Source organism: Numenius arquata, chromosome 5 (genome assembly GCF_964106895.1).
Source record: "Numenius arquata chromosome 5, bNumArq3.hap1.1, whole genome shotgun sequence".
NCBI lineage: Eukaryota > Metazoa > Chordata > Aves > Charadriiformes > Scolopacidae > Numenius > Numenius arquata.
The window spans coordinates 17,837,612-17,854,748 of NC_133580.1; positions in this window are offsets into that span (position 1 = coordinate 17,837,612).

A 17,137-nucleotide genomic window follows, 5' to 3' on the forward strand; every position below is an offset into this window, starting at 1 on the left:
TGGAATTTAGAATTAAATACACTGATAGAAGCTTCATTTAAAAGTGTTTTTAGGTGTCACTGTGATAAAGCATAGAGCCTAGACTGCCACACATATTACAAAAAATAGTCCAAGTATTTGCATAAGATATATATTTTTTTTAAATTAGAAAAAAGGGGAAAAGTTATTAATAAATGGTGGATTAATTTAACTCAAGATAATCCTGATAAACACAGCTAGAAAACTGAAATACTATTAAATGACATTTACTGCCTTTGTCTGTAATCATAGCTCGCTATTATCACTACAATTGGGATTTGCAGGTGAAATGTTCACCTGCTTTATGGAATGCTTCTTCAGCACTCTTGCCTGTTTTCTTTCTTTTTTTTTTTTTTTTTTTGAGAGGAATGTGTTCTCTGAAACCAGAAAACAATCTTTTGATGTGTTATATTTTTCTTTTTATTTAAAGTACAGAAAATTTTATTACCACACTTTTCTGAAGGGGATATACATGGATTGTATTGAATTTGAAAAAGAGAAATTTATTTAGGAAAAAATAATTTTTTTTTTGTGTTAGCTACTGTTATTTTCATGGTGATGTGACACCCTACTGACAGGCATGCACTGCTCAGCACTGATAGGATCTGCTTTAGAGATCCAAGTGATTTGTAGTCTCACTATGAGCCAATGTTCAATGACTCAACTTCACCTCATTCAGGTGGCAAAGCTGAAATCCCCAATTTCTTCATCTGTTTAGATCCTTGAGCATATGCTGGGCCTGAGCAGTCTGTTACTACCAAAGTACAACATAACTGATTAGTTTCACTCAGATACATTGACTTTCCCAAAGAAAAAATACTTTTAGCTAGGAAGTTTCTAATGAGTGCCACTAAAACAGTGCTAGCTTTAGCAAAACTTTTGTCTTTCTATACAATATAGCATCATTGATCAACTGAAAAATTCTTACTCTTTAAACATGATCAGACTTAAAACAGGTTTCCAATTCCTGGCAAGAAGGGAAAAAAAAAAGTTTATTGAATGAAACAGATCATTTTTGGAGCATTCTGTATAATTGAATTGTAGACTTTTGTGTGTAATTAATGGCAAAACTCCATCTAGATGAGACTGAAATCAAGGTAAGTTATACAAGATTCCTTTAATAGTGTATTTTTCCTATTCAGTTCAACTATCATGTTACTGTGGAAAATATAATATTTAAGTTAACACTATAGTACAGTTCAGATCTCAGCAACTGTTAAACTAGATATTCTAGGTGTGAGGAAAAAAAAGTTTTAATGTAATGAACTCTCGTTCCTTCCATGTTAATGTAAAGCTTGTTTTGAGACTTTTCCTCTGAGTCATTTTCAGTTAAAGAGGAGATGCTTTTGTTGTACTTTTAAAGGAAAACAAAAGAGTCATTGACATACTACTTGTTAAAACTGGCATATTCCAATAGTTTGAATTTCAGATTTCAATACAATCAGGTTTGGTTTTGTTTTTGTGGTTTTTTTTTTTTTAAGGGGAAATTTTTAGAGAGGTAAAAAAAACCCACAGTGGTAAAGCAGAGGGCCCCTCTTGGTTCAGACTGATTTTCTCTGGAGAATAGCAGCCATCACTATTTGGGTCACCCAGCACAGCAAAGCAACGCTTCAGGCTTTGAGGACCCACTGACGGCTGCTGGTGAAGGTATGAGAGGAATAAGACCCTGCATGGGAAACACCACTCTATGCAAGGCTTTCCCCAAAGGGATGCAACAGGATATCTGATGCCCTGGAAGGGTACTAACAGAGGTTACTGAACTGCATTCAGATTTATTTTTTTAAAAATGCAAACTTGTATCAACAGTTGTCCAAGACTGTCACACAATCAAGAACTCATAGTTCATCTGTTCATGAAACACGGTAAGATGCAAGCAAGGAGTAGCCAAGCCTAATCAAGAAAAATGTGTCTGTAATTAGATAGGATTGTTTGTTAGCCCAAGAAATTAGAGAAAGCTCTTACAGCACAAACAATAACAAAGTTCATTGCCTCTGTAGTATTTTTTTCCCTTCACAGTCTCATGATTTGCAATAACATTTTGATTTTCATTTGAAGTTGTTTGGATTTTGCTGCTTCCACTGCAGTACTTTTAGGCTGTAATGAATGAAGATAATGTATTATCTTAATAATTTACCATCACAATAATGCTGCGGTAGTTTTTGTTTTGTTTTCTTAAGAAAGTCAAGAGTAACTGCTCTTAATGATGTTTTTTATTATGTCACCTTTCCCCTCTTATGTCTGTTCCCTGCTTGTGTCTGTTCATCAAGCTACAGTCATTTCACCATATGAATATGGTGAGTTGAAGCAGGAGCTGCAGTAAGAAAAATATTGGTGTTTCCAGATATGTGAGTATGTCAACAATACCTGAATGCCATCTTCCTAAAATACTTGATCAAAGACAGGGGGAATGCACAGCAGAATAGCAGATATAATGCCATTACAATACTGCAAGATTGTACCACGCAATCAGGATTAATAAGGATCAATAAGGATCAATATACAGCTTTCATTGCTAGTAAGCATAGGAAGAAGAGATCAGGATCACACATTTTTGCTTGACAGAAGGCAGTCACAGATCACTTCCAACGCTTCCCTCGATGAATGATACGCCATGCTAGATGATGCAGAGCTTATTTGTGTCATTACAAAGGCATAAAGCAAGTTCCCCTGGGCTATCAATGGGTACCTCTTATCTCCCTCTGTATAACATGTGAACAGGTTTGCATCTGAGTCTGAAACTACGTTCATGACAACTTAAGTGTTACTTCATGGACATCCTCTGAAAATCAGACTTTCCATATCTGCAGTCAACAGCCTAAAATACATGGATGGCTGCATCAAGTCTCCATGGTTCCTCATGGCTACGCACACCCCTCATCTTTGTACTCTGCCCAGCAAGGTCTACAAAGGGCTAGCGTTATGCGACAGCTGTTCATATGGATGCCAAAGAGATTCATTCATATACACACAACCTCATTTTATATAGGGTTAACTACCATGATGTTGAATCACCTGAATATATGAGGCCACTGCCAAGACATTCAGTTTTTCAAAAAGCAAGCTGAACAACCACACAGTAAGTATCAAATGTTGTAGAGAATAGAAGTTAAACCCAAAAATTATTCTTAAATTTGAAATGATTAAAAAAAAATATTAAGTGGTCACGATAATTGACACAGCTAGTTGAAAAAAGTGCTAATCACAAAACTCCACGTTTCTATATGCTAGGATTATTTCATTCCCCAGCACATAGTTGACTGACTGCTGTTACGCAGTTCCTGTAACCTACTATGTGGTATTACCTATGAAAATGGATTCCACTTTGTGGAATTTCCACCACTTTGTATTGTACGGAGCAGCACTCAGGCATACTCAGACACAATTAACAGCTCAGTAGTGCTCTGCACCTTTATCCAAGCTAAGTCCCTGCGCTCTAGACTCAGTGCATAGCTTTTGAACATTTACTTCAAAGAGGTAGAAAGAAACGTTCAATGAACTTAAAACACAGAAAGGAGGTGGAAACTATCTGAGCGTGGCCGTATTATGTTAGGAAGTTGCCTTGTAGAGATGTACTTGGGACAGGATGCAGCAAGAAGTCAGGTTCTGCACAAAGTTAATCATATGCTAATTTCAGTAGTTCAGTCTCAGATATGTGGCTCTAAAAAAAAAGAAAGCTAATTTGCATCTTGCAGTTTCCCTTTCACATCTGAACTTCAAAAAGAAAAAAAGTGCAATTGCCCATTGTGTTTATTTTAAGTTTCACTATTTAATGAAATAAGGAATCTTTTGGACTTTCATCAGCTGGCGTTTGTACTATCTGTGGATTATTCATGTATGATGGTTTTACTCCTGAATGCAAAGAAAGAGAGAAGTGCATTCTTCCCGAGTCTCCAGACAGAACAGCCCAAGTTGTAATTTGTGGATCATGTATGCATAACTCCCATTTTCTAGAAGTTTTCCATTAACTATTAAGTTGCACATCTTAACAGAAAAAAACATGTCACTGTGTTACAGTGACAATCCCAGGTCTCTCTGGAGGTTATTGTGTAATATGGTTACCAACTGGTTCAAAGCACCAGAGTTGTTAGACCACAAAGAACTGGTGAAAGCAGCCCAACTGTCTAAGTGCTGATGACAATTTAGGACTAATGATGTCAAAAAGCCATTGACCACCTCTAACCTGTTTTGCCAAACAAATCTCTTGTGCTAAAATGTCCCTGCATGCTCTAGGAAGTGTTTTAATTTATTACAAAAATTCAGTGGGATTCTAATTACCTGTACTACAATACGAATACAATGAAATATATATATATGAGAAAGGAAGATGTAGGCAAGAAACTACAGCCTTAATTTTTTTTCTGTGGAAATCTAAGAATCTTAAAGTTTGGAACGCTATATTACACAATGATTAAATTTTCATCATCAAACAGTTTGTTGGGAACCATGACAGGAAAGGGAATTGTTTTGGAAGACACAACCAGTGTTTATTCATCTCTCTGTTATATCAAGTAGTTGGCCCTACATTAGAGCTTGGCGGGGTTGTAGTAGTCAGTTCTGATTACTATTTTGGAATGAATCAGCTGGATGGGGAGGAAGGGCAGTATGACATGAAGTCATACGGGTCACCGGTACATCCTAAGTTACTACTTCTTCTGTGGGTGCTGGAGGTTTGACGATGCTGAATGTGAGACTCCTTATATATGTCTAGAGTGATTTTAGAAAAAAATGAGGCTTTGCAGCTATCTCTTATTTTTCTAGCGATGTTGGAATTTGTTTCCCATTTTTATATCCCTACGTTTTGATTTTTTTTTCTAATGTTTTCATGGGTTTTGCCCTTTAAATTACCAAAATTTTTCACAGAAGACTACTTATAACCAATTCATACTGTTTCAATGCTCAAATATGTTGTAAAAGACTGTAAAATTGGTACCTTTCCAGCTATAGATGTTTACACCCTACAGAATGACACATTTGAATCATCTGCTCTAACAAAAAGAACAATTTCTTTTCAGTCACCATTGCATAAATAGGAAAATACCCAAAAGGAAAGCTGAAGCAAAAGGCACAACTGTGTCTAAAGCCTGTCTGAAAAGTCCTGATGTGACGTAAATCTTTGTATGTGCACCTGAAAGCCCTACTCTGACATCTCCGATGGCTTGGTAGTGGAAGTATGGCTGGGCCTGTCTACTTCTGGTTTACTGCCTGTGCCATTCAGACAAGCTGTTGATGAAGTTCACATCTGACAGCTGTGCATATGAAACTGGAATTCTGGAAACATCATAAGGCTGTCATTAATGAAAAACAGTAATGATGAATAGGTGAACTTCATGGCAAAAATACCCACGGCCAGTCTAGATCTTGGTCTTAGTGGTGTCAGTGAGAGGTTTAGCTGTTGAATTTCTGATGTGGGAACAGCTTGCAGGAGAATTCTGAAATTCTGACAGGATTCTGTGAAGTTGCAGATTTCAAACCACACTTTTTAAAAAGCACAACAAGAGTAGAGGTTTTTGCAAATAGGTCCGATTATAATTGGTGTTCAATTCTTGTGAAATTATCCAACAGTTTACGACCAATTTATTTGCTTCTAAAATTGACAGAAAGTGACATTATTGTCTCTCCACAAGGTGGTAGAAAATATTCAAGGTCTTGCAAGACCTTTACCCAGTGGAGAAGACATCAATTAAATAGAATCTGAATATACATTAAGTATAACTTGATTTAGATTCATTTAGACTACAAGTGATAGTATTTGAAATAACCTTATAGAACGTAACATAGTTTTCAAGCACTGACTGTGCTTCAGGTATTCAAGCACTTTGTTAGGAACAAATTCCCTTGCAGCACTCAGAGCAGCACCTTGCATATCTTCTAGAAACACACCATTTATTTACAGACTTAAGAGAGCCTGGAACATTCATCTAGGCAGCTTATTATGCAATTTATATGGTACAATTTGCTTCTAAAATAGAAGAGGACCACAGACTGCCTTTTATGTCTTTATATAATATGCCATGTAGGAACTATAGGCATTACACAGATTTGGGCTTGGAATCTATACTGATTTCCAGCATAGTAAGTATAACCATTAAATTCCAAGCCTGGATGTTCTTTCTTAATTTTCTTTGACTCAGAAACACCCTTCAAACAAAACAGATAGCACAGCTCTATTTTAAATATTCTTTTTGTGAAATTTTATCCTCCTACAGCTTAATATTACAGTCACAAAGAATATACAAAAGGGAGTAATAAACTTTAAAAGGCAGAGTGAGTGAAAATTCGCACATGCAGATTTCTCGTTCTCAGAGCGAATGTGATTGTTCCTCTTTATGAATTACAAGCGAACACAGATTAGGTTTGCTATAAATCTTGGTGAACTCATTTATATGGTTACAGTAACGCACATCAGAGTGATAATTCATGTGACAATTGTAGAAATCACATGAACATGCAGCACTAACTGATTTTTGCCAAACTTTATTTAGCTATGACATCGATTTGCGTATTTTGATTTTTTTCAGCATAATTTTTAAACTGTTACGCTAATGATAAATGAGGCTGCTTATTGCCAGACGAGGAAATTACCGCACAACTGTTGGTCCAATGACTGTCCTTATAATAAACAAGAGAACTCTTTCTGGGTTAGCATTGCTCACTCTGTGTTGGCTTTGCAGTTTTCCTGCTGCTTGACAACAAAGCAAATACAAACTGCCTTGCAAAGCATACACTTTCCTACTGTGCACTTCTGATAGAAAGCTTTTGCTTTACAAACCGATTTGAACATTATCACTCACTTTTAAATATAAAATGGGCAAATAAGCAAAAAGACTAGTAAGCACATAACTCCATCAATAGCATACTTCTTTCCACACAAAAAAAAAGAACCCAAAATGAATCCTTTTGTAGGGCTTCAGACAGTCATAGATATTTTGCCATTTAACTCCGAGTCATTTCTGGAGGTGATCCCATGTTTTAACCAATATATCCCTTGTTGCTCTATGCAATTTGTTCAGTATATTTACTGACTAAAAGAAAAGCATTAGGCCATTAGGCACTGTCATTAAAAGGCAAAGCTACTGGAATCATGGACATCAGATAGAAGGGAAGAAAAACAACCTATCACCTCAGCCATCACACTGACTGCAATAAAAGCCAGCCTTTGGCATTTATTCATCTTAGTGAGACATTGAGTAGGTTCACACATTACATTTCATGCAAAATACTATGTGCAGCAACAACATACGGCTTGGCTGAATTTTGAATATTGCGCTAGCGATAAAGCCAGGAAACATTACCTAGATGCTGGAATTGGAACAGATTTGGGTTACTTTCTAGGAAGTTACTGTGCTACATGAACTGTTCTGCGTATTATGAATAACCTGGACTGAATGGGCAGAATGAGTTTTTAGGGCCAGAGACACCCCTTAAGTATAAAGGGCTATTGGGCTTCTATGACAGCGAGCAGGACAAGCTCGCACAATGTGGGAGAAAGGAGTGTGGGAGACATATGAATAAAAATAACAGGGAGAAGCCTTCACATTGATCTATCAGGTTCCTTGAAGAAATCATTAGGGACAGGAATGGAAAGAAAAGCCGCGAGGAAGGGTGACATATAAAACTTTACTAAAGTCAAGTACAGTGAGTCCCTTTAAGTGGCAGAAAATGGGCTCAAGTGCCCTCACTCTAACAACACTGAGTTTATGTGATGCATCCTTTTTAATAACCAGGCTTTTTATAGTATTACATGGTGAAGTGTGAGGCAGAGGATTTTCTCTTAGATAAAGTTTTCCTTCTTAACATGTATGATTTCATTTGAAAGGGTTTCTCAGATTTCTAAATACATCCTTACTTAGGACTTTGGTTTTTACTACTGTTCTATCACCTCTCCCCTTGAGTAGGTTAGAGCCCATTCCTCTTTCCTCAGAAATTATTATTGCATAGTAGTGAATGCAATTAAAAGAAAAAAGAGAGGAAAAAAAAGTTTAAAACCCCCAACAAAATAAAACTCCTAACACCCCAAACCGAGCCATAATGGCATTCAACCTTTAAAACTGAATGACTCAAAGACAGAATAAACATAATGAATGTGTCTTGAATACATCAGGAAAGCAACACAAGTTATTTCAGTATAGTTGGCACATGCCCAGAATACAACAGAAAGAACCAGACCCTCGATCTACTTTCCTGTAGTACGTATATATTGCACTTAATTTTTGTTCTTGCTCTGGAATATCTCAAAAATTTGAGAGCTGAAAAAAAAAAAAGAGAATTCTTTCCCCATTTTGTAATTACTAAGTTGTGGAAGCAGGACTAAATATGACTCCTTCAAAATATAAAAATTCCAAGTTTTTTTCAAATAAAAGCTACTGTTTTTCCTAAGTACTCTGTTAAGTCTGTTAAGACAACTAAAGACGATTTTATTAACAAAAAACATTTTCTGAATGATATTTTTCCCCCTCTAGAACACTGACTTAAAACAATCAGGTAGCTTTGTTATCTGTGGATCTCATTAAGGAAAGAAAAAGCAGGCCTTGGATTTGTAAATGACGTGCAGTGGAACAGGACCCTGGAATTTCTATAAATTAAGTGCAGAAAAGGGGCCAGATAACAAGTATTTGTTACAGCAGGTTACCATTTTTTTTTCACTGCTGAGTCTTTGTGAGCATTAACTCAAGTTCCTAGCAGGCCAAGGTACAGTAGAGTGCATGAAATTCTGGTTATGATGATTCAGAGGCATTCTGATGACTTTGGAATAGTGTCATATGATGTATAAACTGTGGTCTATGTCACCTGCACAGATTAAGAGTGAAAAATGTAATGCCATTGAAGTCAACAGAAAAGTTCCACTGGCCTCAGTGGAAACAAGATTTACTGGGAAAAATTCAGAAACTGTTTCAGACAGAAGATGAAATTCAGAGTCTCCCTGGCGCTTTAGGTTTATATCGAAAAGCACAACCATTAACATCTGTTCAAAGGAGACCATGACTGAAATAGCAGCAGCATTAGATTAAATAATTATACAAACCAAAAGAGAAACTTCAGAAAGCTTTAATACATATAGTATCTATTTGAATAAACATCATTCCAGGTAACCCTCTTGTTCAATTCTCTTAAGTGTCCTATGATCTTATTGGCATTTCCTGAATGGTGAGAAAATCTGATACTGTAAATAATAACTGCTAGTCTTCAATTCAAATGCCAACCAGAACTCAGGCAGAGGAATCAGAGTGAGCTGGTATGCAGAATCAGCATTGCGGATCCCATTTTGGGGTTTTTTTTTGTATTTTCAAAGAGTTAGGATCCAGGGACCAAAACATCAATCACCTTTTAAAAAATATTCTCTCTCTCTCTGTTCTCCATTTCCTCACTCCTTCTCTTTTTCTAAATCTTTGACAAATAAATGATATTTATGTTCAACACAAATTAGTGTTTCTTCAACAGTGCCCAGACTGTGGTCTTTGCACATCTCACTTTCCCAGACCTGTGGGGACACCACTGGCAATTTTAAATCACAAAGAGATTTTGGCATGACACAAGCAGCACAGATGTTGAATTCATAGTTGGTGATAATGAGGAATAGGCACCTGCCATAGATGAATCATCCTGGACAAGGAAAACTTTATGAGACCAAGGAATTAAACAACAAATTGCAAATTACTATCACAAGAAGTTTAGGAAAAGGACTCATTGCCTAACACTCATAGCCCATAACCTAAACCAGGACAATTCCAAACAAGATGACTTTGTAAAGTCCAAATCATGAAAATCCAAACAAGCCAGTAAGATTATACCAACAGCCTTCTTAAGCAATCCAAGCAAACAGAAAGAGAGGTAAACTCATGCATGTTAACCAACAAGTACCAAACATTCGGGATCCCTGCTCTGGACATTGAGTTCTGGACCTATCCCCCAGCTGGTCCACATGGCAGAGCACTTCACCCGTCTCATGTGGGGCAGAGCAATTTCCAGTAGCATTAGGACTGGTGTGCTGTAGCAAACTACTTTTAGACACAGAAGAATCTAGAGGAGAGGCACCATGACCTGATGCTATCTCTTAAAAGGACAAATTTATGTTAGCAATGCACAGTTTTCACATTTTACGCACCTGCAGCACATGAAAAAACATCTGGCTGGAAATACAGCAATGAATACATATATCCTGTCACTGAAGTACTTTCTGCTTCTCACTGAGTCAGAATGTGTAGAGTTCAGAACATGCTTCATGCAGAAACACATGGCTTTATGATACTGCAGTTTGACTGCACCTGGAGAGGTTTCCTTGGAGCCCTAGGCCACTACAGCCAACCTCATCTCTTCCCCGCACCAGTGATCCCCCCCATGCTCATCTTCCCTTGCACATCTGAGGTACCTGAAATTAGTTCCAGCTGTGGCTGAGTTGAATGGCAGCAATTTCCTGGGGGTGATTCACTGTTTCAACACATTGAGTTTTTCTAAAAACCAACCAGCCTTTTCTTAAATCAAAATCTGCTGTTCATCATTAAATAAAACAGCCCCTCAGTTATGGTAAGAAGCTATCAACTTTTCTCCTTAAAGAAAAAGCAAAGGAGAAGCAAATCTGTGTTCAAGCATCGAAAGAGGAGAGGTGTAATTCATCCTGTTGTTCTATATGTGTGCCCGCATACTACAGGCCAAGTTTAATATATTACTGCATTAAATAGGCAAATACCTAGGGTCTGACCACTGAGTTAAAAGACTTTTGTTTATCAAGGAATGGATACAGGATTCCTTGATATACAAATCACATTACAGGACAACGTGAGACACTTTTCCTCAAAAGCGTATTTCTCCCTTTTTTAATCTCCCTTTTCCATTTCTACTATTTTTCAGTTGAAGAACTGTGATACTACTGTAAGTGTTCTTCTCCAAGACACCAACTAGAGAAGTCCATCTCTTTCCCTGGGTAGCTTTGGGAGACTGACCTTCTTGTATCTTCACCTTTGTGAGAGAAATCCCTACCTCCACCTTCCAGCCAACTCTCCTAAGTCTACAGTGCAGATAAAGGAGCAAGCAACGAGCATCTATTACTACTGATCTATAAAAATGCTAAAATTTCTAATGAGCTGATAGCAGTAGCTTTACCTCATTTACCTCTTAAGATCTCCTCTTCCTAGCTTGGATGGCAGCAAGAATGTAAGATTTTACATAGGATACATCTTCCCAGCTCTTAAAAGTTGTATCATTTAAGCTAGGTGTAAGTATGGCTAGATGAAAATGCAGTTTAAAATTCTAGCCATCCTCTGCGTCAGGTTTTTCCAAATGTTACTGTGTTAACAGTTGGAACTTTCTGGGATGTCTGAATATTCTGATCATTATGATATTGTATGAAACGCTCCTTTGGATAATCTTAACTATATGAGTAGAAATCTAAGAGCTAAAATACATACATTTTTGACCTTGGTGAAAAACAGACCAGGAAAACCTACTTACAGCACTGAACAGATTGGATGAATAGATACTCAACTCGGTATCTGAATTCAGCTAGGTACTAGCAGAATACAAACTTATATTAAGTTGGGGAAACTAGTCTAAATAGACATTTAAAAATAATAAAGGTGGAAAATTCTCAGGAAAAAAAAAGTTAAAGAAGCACTATTTTCATATTAATTTTCCTTTCAAAAACACTTAATTTTAAGGTTCCATTCAACAGGGCTTTTAGATATAGTTACCAGCCCACTTCAAAAATAACCGTATTGTCTTTTCGCTACATGAACTAATATGCTTTAACAGAATCAACAGATATGACAGGAAATACTGCATGATCTAAGATCTAATTTTGATTTTACTAGTTTCCTTATTTAGTATAAACAGTAAATGCAGCGGTGCTTTTAAAACGTAACTTGGAACAAATATATACCTCTACCTTCATGCAAAAAGCCAAATGATTATTTAATGCAATTATGAAGAGAACACACTGAGAGCCACATGACTGTCTTAGGCAATGATTTTTAGAAATCTTTTTGTTCCACCATTTGCAAATAATTTTCCATGATTCATCACATAACTTGTTATTCAAGCCTTTTCCAGAGCAACTATCAGACTCCAATTATTTAATGGTAATTCTGTGTTGAACATGTTTCACCCCACTTCATACTACTGGTATAACTACATTTTTGTCTAGAAATAATAACACAACCCTTCTTTGACAATCAGAGTGAATCACACTGAGTTTGTTTCATCAACTAAAAGATAGGTAAAGCTACAAAGAGAACTAAAACTACATCCAGAACCTACAAAAATGGAGAATCATGGTAGTATCTCTGTTCTTTTGTGCTTCGCTTTGAGCTGTACATATCAATCATGTATTCAAAACAAAAAAGGAGGAAAATTTTAAAAAACAAGGTTAATATATAAACCCAAGCAACCGCATCGCTCTTTTAACTATTTACCAGATTTGTCTTGAATCAGGCTACGTTTAAAGCTTAGATGTGAAGGAAGAAATACTATTCCTAGGGGGCACACGGAACCCAGTAACTTTCTTCTTCATGCTTAATAATCTTGTATGTGAGGGACCAATCTAATTTGTGGAAACGAATTGTACCTCAGGGATATGTTATTTCAACCCAAACTGAATATATTATTCATTCTAAAAAGTAGCAATAAAGATTATATAAGATGTAATTCATTATTTTTGTAAATGTTCCGTGATTCCACTGGGAGGTGAGACTTAAATAGCTTACAGGAAGCCTACCTTAATTAGGTTGCTTTTCAAATCAAATATAATATAATTTTAACATAAAAATGTCACTCAAGGGAAGTATTCCATTTACAAGGCTGATTAATGAAATTTAGAAGAAAAAAAAAAGATAGATCCATGGGTAATATAACATGTGAAGGAATCTGAGGGAATGATGCACACGTAAATGGACGTGTACAAATACACAACTAGCTACGAGCTATATACCACTATCTGACTCATATTCATGCATGCCTACACACACTCACAGAGAAAGGTAATTTGTTACCAGAGCAACCATGGTCAGTTGGTTTTTTGGCCTCCATCAGAATTGGTCTGCATTTTTGTTAACTCATTTTAGCTACTAGGAGCTCAGAAGAATTTACTGTATAAACAGATTTATTTAAGCTTAATATTTCTGTTTACAGTTGTAGAATGTTTTTTGCAGCATGATTCCTTTATGATGAAAAAGGAATAAAATTAAAATATTTTTAAGAGATTTACAAACAGTTCATTGTAAGATACTGGAGTTATAATTGAGGTACTTTGCCTCAGTGGTGTTATTAAAATATTACTGTGTATGCCATAGAAATAGTCATTGCCTTAGTGTGTATAGAGAAATGCTTCAGTTTCTCAGATCCCAGAATGCAGTCATTTCCATAAATATTGACTTTTAATGAGGGTCGTGGTCAATGATTTAATTTGTGGACTGCAATTCCACTGTAATTTAAGAAGTAACAATAAAAGCTGAAATTTAAGAGCTTTAATTCTCAGCGTATCCCTTTCTAAAGACACTTAGCACTAGATTTTATAAGCCTTCAAATCGCCTTTAAATGAAGTACTTGAATTGCACTATTACCATGCACTTGCAACACTCCAGGTACCCAGCCACAGTTGAATTTTCTGCAACTAGGCAGCAAAATTTGAAAACTCGGGCCTTACCTTTTCTGCATCCCAGTTAATGCAGTAGAAAATGTACTCTAGGAAAATTTAGGCACTCAAGTATTTATACACCCTGGGTAACCACGGTCCTTGGCTGGAAGATGCTGTACATAATTCACTCACAATTCCTTTTTCCTATCAGGCCAGAAGCTCATTGAAATGAAGAGGTATTTTGACCAAATAGTGAGTGAAGCAAAACCTACAATTTTTTCACTTTTTTCCTTTTTTTTTTTTTTTTCTGAGAAAAGGCATAAAATTTGTGAGTGGAATCAAACAGAGAATACAGTATTCTGTGATAAGACCACTCACAACTTCCATACAAGAAACAAGTCCATCCCGCACGTCTGGTCTATACTTAAAACAGACTAATGTATTTTATTAATTACAGTCTGTTCATCAGAGACACTTTTCCAGTAAATAAAAATCATATTTCCTCCAGAGAAATGACATATATGAACTGGTTAGGGGCTGCAAAACATATTTTTCCTCATGAACAGCAATAGGGATTTTTTAATATGCTTTCACATACAAATTAGATATTTTAATATATAATGTTAAGATATACTTCACTAGATCTGTGAAAAAAATGCAATTAGTTTTTGGCATGGTGAGAGTCTACAGTTTTTAATCAATTCTGGGTCAATCTTTTTCTAGTTTGCTTAGAACAAACAACAGATGTTGTTTTGAGTCAAATGAAACTTTGTTTTTAGCTATATATTTTAACCTTAAAATCTGCTATTTAGTTTTAGGGATCTTTCTAGATGAAATGTTATTTCAAAATTAAAAAATCCCTAACAACTTTGTGTATGTTTCTTTTCAAATTGTAAAATGTCTTTCTGGAATTTTAGTTGACTTTTTTTTGGTATGGATAATGCAATGTACTTGCCAAGTAAAAAAACTACTCACAACTTCATGCCACTCTATACACATTTGCAGACACAAGTCGCTCTGTGTCTGCAGACTTTCACCCAGCTGCAGACACCTCTCTGTTTCATCGCCCATGGAAGGTGACTGCTACTCGCTGCCAACGAATGAAGCACGTCAAACAGCCATCTTTCTATATTCTTAAAAAGATAAGGCTTTGCTAATAAGCAATTGTGAAACCTTGAGCGACTAAGAAATATCCAGGACTCTCTTGTTAATGAACAGAAAACAATGAATCAGTTCCCCATAGCACTTTGTAAAGCAAACACGTAGAAATACAGATTGTCATGCACAAGTATCATGCACTCAAATACCGATTACGTGCTTTATAGTATAAAGTTTTCCGTGCGTATTACTATTCAGATTTAAAATAAAGTACATCCTTTGTTCTGATTAATATTTGATGTACTTAACGAGATTTGACAGATGCCCATCTTTATTTTTTTTGTATTTCCTTATTATGTCACATCTTCCCTGAGTCTATTTTTCGCCTTCTCTAAACTGTTTGCTAAGCTGTCCTTTTCTCTATGGAAAGCATCAAAATATTAAGGACTGTGGCATTTTGGACACATCCCAGTCATCCCACAGTAATAGCCCCTGACATCCTCCCCTGGCAGGGCTTTCACCATCTATGAAAAATCATACAAGTAAATCACTGTCTGACCATGTCCTGCAGTAGTCCCAGACCTCCCACCACCTTCTTCTTCACAAGCTCTTCATGCTAAGTAAAGCTCCCAACATCTGTACTAGCTACTTCCAAGACAACCTCAAGGGGCTTATAAGGGCTTGAGGGGAGGGAGTAGATCAGTATACCAAACTGCAGGGCTGTGTTTGTCCTCAATATCTCTCCGCTACGCTTGGGAGCATGGGGGACTTAGTGGTTTCCAGTTCTGTGTTCTTATTGTTAACCAGCAAGTGGCTGGGATTTTTTTCAAGGGGTCTTTCTAACACCACAAATATTTGGAATTAAATATGGAAGTTTGTATTTTCCATATTCAGATGAATCATTTGGGATTCAGCTATGGTCACTACAGTTTAGGTAAGTGGGTGTCACCAAGGAATAGGGAAAGGAAAAAAAAAAAACAAGATTTTCTGGAAGAAATATTTTTTTAAAGGAAAGGAGAGATTTCAGTTGTCATTTTTTATTTCCTATGATTTTACAGCCTCCTCTTTGATTTTCTGTGCAAGAAACAGTCTGCCTGTCCTATCTGTAAAAGAAGATAAGGGCACATCACATCATAGTATTTTGAACCAACTCTTAGCCTTAGACTCTGCTCTAAGGTCTCATTATTCCCAGAGGATATAGATAGAAATGTCTGTCTCGGGGGTACAATTTTTTTTCCTTCAAATTATATGACAAGTCTTTAAGAGAAGTTATTTGTCCATTATGCTACAATATGTCTAGAAATGGTATCCATCATGACTGAGGAAAAATCATTCATTTTCAGACCTGTCAGTCTGAGCAGACAAAATAGGTAGGCATCTCAGCATGGAAAAATAGAGGTAGCTCATCCTCCATTAAAGTTTAGCACCATCAAGGGACCTCTGACATCCAGTAAGTTAGTTCTTCTTCCTGGCAGTTACTTTTACTTTTTTAACAGGAAGTTCGAGCTCAGAATTGGAGTACAGCTATTTTAACTCTGATAGCAGGAGATGAAAAAAAAGGAAAAGCTCAAGTGCATACTCAACCTGTACCTCTGCTGTGCATGAAAACAAGCTGACAGTTACACACTCACAGTTTATCCCTTGTTTATGATATCCCAGTGAAAATGAAGCAGTAAATGGGTAGTACAAAAAATCAGAATATGTTTTGGAATGCACAGAAACTTGTCATATAATGTGATGATGAGGTTAACTGCTTCTTGGTCTTGCATCATATTCCAGCAGCTCACAGAAACTACACCACTATCAAGAAGCAAGCCATGATAGTAAAAGCTACGTTAATTCAATTTGTAATATAGATTTTTACATGCACCCCTAGATCAGATTACCTAATTAAAACTTTTTATTAATATTTTGAAGTAAAATATGAGAAAATTCTCCATTTTTTAATGAGAAATCTAGTTGTACATGCTAGAAACAGAAATTGCGATAAGACCAGTTAATGGGTAACCCTTCCTCCTCTCCACCCCCAAACATACATAGCTTTATGCAGCAGAAGAGAAACTTATTCTTAGGAATATTAGACATCTTTTCCTTCCAAGACATTTGTTTCTTTCTATAGATGACTCTAACCATACGATCTGAACATTAAACTTCTACCACCCTCCCTCTAATGCCACTTGGAAATCTATGCCAAAGAACTCCACATGAAAGCTGTAACAGGACAATATGCCAGAGGAGTGAATGTTGCATATGCTACATGATTTTTATCTCATAGTGAACTCCCAGAATCACGGTGCTTTTAAATGTTCATTTGCAGATTGTTCCATATATAACAACAACATAGGAAACCAGTACTCAAGTCCTTAATCTTAACACTTCGTGGCTTGGACTGTCTCTTTACTACAATTTCTCACCACAGTTCTGGCAGGGGACTTCCCTATTCATGATGGTTCAATT